At 32.6% G+C, this 3,760-nt stretch overlaps 1 long non-coding RNA gene across 1 annotated transcript; it reads left to right on the top strand.

Annotated features, from left to right (window-relative positions):
* The first annotated feature begins 1,960 nt into the window (after positions 1-1,960).
* On the top strand, positions 1,961-3,018 carry LOC143593714 (uncharacterized). The gene is made up of 4 exons (XR_013146166.1): positions 1,961-2,075; positions 2,495-2,648; positions 2,731-2,768; positions 2,845-3,018. It is a non-coding gene; the product is annotated as an uncharacterized LOC143593714 (long non-coding RNA).
* Positions 3,019-3,760: the final 742 nt, after the last annotated feature.

Genomic DNA, 3,760 nt, shown 5'->3' with positions numbered 1-3,760 from the left:
GAGTGTTCGGTTTTGTCGGGCCAACTATGTTATGAGACCAAGTTGGATCCAACATTTCCAAGTACTTAAGGAAATAATTAAAATAAGTTTGTAAGCTATTTTTACAGAAATATTTTGTGTCTTGATAGCTAAAAACACACTTGTGTGTCTTAAGCGAGTAAAATCGGATCGGTTCGGTTTCCATCTCACAACAAGTTCATAGATGGATTCTACATACCCATATTTCATAGATCTTGTATAAAAATGTACAAATGAAAATATTTAAGTTCTACAACTAAAAAGGTCAACAACAAGTATTTTTAACAAAAGTTCGGTTTGGTTCGGTTTCCATCTCACAAATGAGTTCATAGATGGTCTCCACATACCCAAGACTTGTAAATGTGACTAACAAACTAAAATGAGCAGAAGTTAAGCATAAATAATATGTATAAACAAGTTATATAAGTTTTCATATATCAAGAACACGAAGTCCTCCATGAAGCCTTGCCTTATAGGGCCCGAAACCTCACCGGCCGGAACCGGAGAAGTAACCACCAAAGGGAACAAGGGGCGTGATATTATATATATGTTGTACCACCATAAACAAGTATTAATAAGGTTACATAAGCTAATTAGAAAGAAAGAAATAACTCAGTTTGACTTTTAGAAGTCAAACCTTCAAGAACACAATGAAAATAACCTTAAGATCTTTGAATTTGAGAGAGAATTTGGAGTTGTAGCAGGGATTAATGGGTGGAAATGGTGGTGTATATATAGGGTAAGTTGAAATGATCAAACATAAAGGGTCTTGCATGAAAATGGGTTGGTTTTAGTCACATGTATGCATAAAACAAACAAAAAACAAGCTGTTGCAGGTCTGCCTTCGCGCCCCGCGACCAGAATAGGGGTCCCCCGTCGTGCGGCGCGACGGGATGGATTTCCTGATTTTTCAATATTTTCAAAAATGGCAGTTTTGGCCCCTGAAGTTCGTTTTAAGTGATTTTTAAGCGTTTTAAAAACCGAATTGAATGTTTTCAAGACCCAACAAGTGTAAAACAATATTGTAACATAAAATTCATCATTTTGATTATATCATAAGCTTCGGTTTACAAAACGGGTCGGTTTACATCAATAAAGTTTACAAAACAAATACGAATCGAGACCCGAAATTGAAGAATGTCATACATACCTACACACAAACCCTGTGTAACAGGCGCATACTAACGGTGGGTCTAAATACTTGACACTCCCGCCGCAACTCGACGGGTCTAAATACTAGTTTAAATATATTTTTTAACTTCTTAGGAAATGTTTTCTTACTACTAAACAGTAAACAACCAATTTATAACATAAAATAGCAGATATGTTGTTGGCAAATTTAAAACTTGATACACAGTATTAGTTGTTTGCAAGGTATTTAAATCGTATTCAAAACACGTAGTTAATATAAACTTGCTTAGCATGTGACCATATAAGATCATATGATATTATCATGTGACTACCCCCATACGTAGTATGCCATTCAAAGCACCTATTGATCGTTTAGACTTTAGAGGCCTCACTACAATAAAAAAATAATTTGTCATCAATTCTTTTTTATTTATAATAAACATCATGTTGAACATAAGACACAGATCCTGGTCAATCTTATACTTGTATTGATCAAACAAACAACATTTCTAATAACATATGATCTTATAAAATTACACCATGAGCAAGTTTACACCAATTACGTTTTTTAATATGATTTTAAATTAAAATTTGGTCAGCCAAAACAACCTTACATATATTATAATCACTATGAGACAATCAACCTATCTAATAAAAGAGTGGGATTTAACAAACTATTACGTGGCATCTCATTATCAAATATCCTTTGTTTTAAATTAAAAACACGCGGGCCCCGTTTTTATTATAATCCGACCCGGACATTTAAGTCCATAATTCTTAATACATAAACCCTAACAATAAAAGGTTAAGCCGCTCTCTCATTCAATCGACAGTCAATCTCTTCTGCTAAATCCTATATCGACAAGGATCTTTGTCAACAAAATCTGAATCTTCAATTTCATGATTTAGTGTTTGATTGATTGAAGGTATGTTCTTTATCTCGATTTCATTATCTCTGATGTAAACTCTAAACCCAATCGATGCATGTTCATCAAGTTTGTTGACCTTAATCATCGATTTTATTAAATATCTATGTTTGGTTTCACATTTTAATCTTGCTTCGATATGCTACGCACGAAACTGTTAATTGGGGCTTTGCTGTTTAATAATGTTTTTGGAACGATTGAGTTAAGCTTTGTAATTTCTTCGAATTTTAATGTTTTAGATAGATTTTAGGTAAAAATAGGTTGTGGTTTTCATTACTCAAATGGAAGTCATGTTTTTTCATTTTGAATGCAGTCAAATCAGTTTATCTTTAGTTTAAAACCTATCACCTCACCATAATCATATAAACAAAACTTTGTATTTTTACATTTGTCAAGACTTATTTCATAATTTGGAGCAGGGCTTAATTACAAAATGGCTTCTACCAACTATAACAATGAAGGTGAAGATTTTCAGTTTGCGAGGGGTTGACATGATGGAGTCATGAAGATGTGGGGGAGGGGGTGCCCCTTTGGCATGGTGGCTATGTTTTGTTTAGTTATGCTTCCACTCAGGTAATTTACCTAAACAACTTTTTGAGTTACGGTTTAATTATCCTTTACTAATTTACCTATGTTTTTTTCTAATTAAAAACAGGCTGAAGTGAAAATCTATCAGTTGGATGAGCAAACAAGGTTATTCACTCAATATATTTATATAAAGATAAACATGCTACCTTTTATGCAATTTTAGCAATGCTAATATTTTCAGATGATTAAATTGCCACAGAGAAATGCAAGAGAGATCCTAAAAAATAACCTGAATCCAATTGGAAATTTGAATACCTTAACCAATCTGTAAGTAGTTTTTGCTTTATTTTTTTTACCATTCTCATGAATATGCAAGTTTTGTATAAAGTCGGCTCAAACTTTTTCTTAACTACCAAAAGACAAAATTTTTAATTTTTTTCATTTTTTTGTGAAATTTCTTATAAATGGTTAAAAGTAACTTACCTTAACGAAACAATTGTGAAACTCAAGTATTATGGGGTTGGTTTTTTCGAAAGTGAAAAAAATCCCGGTAAATGGTAACCATTTTTTATAAAAACGTTTATGTCACTTAAACTACTCATAAAAAGTTTCAACATAGTAGATTAATAATATTGAAATTTTAGATGTTTTTAGCTAGAAAAAGGCTGAGTTTAGAGTGAAATAATATCAAGACTTTGTTACAATTTCATTATTAATCCTAAAATTTTTTTGGCCTGAAGTTCTTTAAGAATGTTAAATTAAGTTCCTTTTCGTTGGTTTTTGTTTGTCAGGATCCTGGTTAATTACAGTTTTGGTGGTCCACTTCCAGACAACCTTGGAAATCTTGAAAATCTCATCTTCATGTGAGTACCAAATGTTCTTCCTCCAAATGATCAATATCAATCAATCAATCAATCATGCCCAGTAAAATCCCACCGACAGCAAAGCTATAAGTAGGGTCTGGGGAGGGTGGGATGTAGGCACACCGTACCTCTATCCAAAGGAATAAAGAGGTGGCTTCCAGAGAGACCCTCGGCTCTAAGTACATGTGTATGAAGCAAAATAAAGGAAATCAAAGTTTAAAAGTTATATAAAAACTACTACTAATTATAATAATATTAATAATAAGATCACAGTTTAACAGCTATATAAAAGCT

This window comes from Bidens hawaiensis, unplaced genomic scaffold, assembly GCF_021521415.1.
Source record: "Bidens hawaiensis isolate Kalapana, Puna unplaced genomic scaffold, B.hawaiensis_p1.1 tig00042545_1, whole genome shotgun sequence".
Lineage (NCBI taxonomy): Eukaryota > Viridiplantae > Streptophyta > Magnoliopsida > Asterales > Asteraceae > Bidens > Bidens hawaiensis.
Note: the sequence above shows the minus strand (reverse complement) of the source record. Positions and strands in the feature narration are given on the sequence as shown.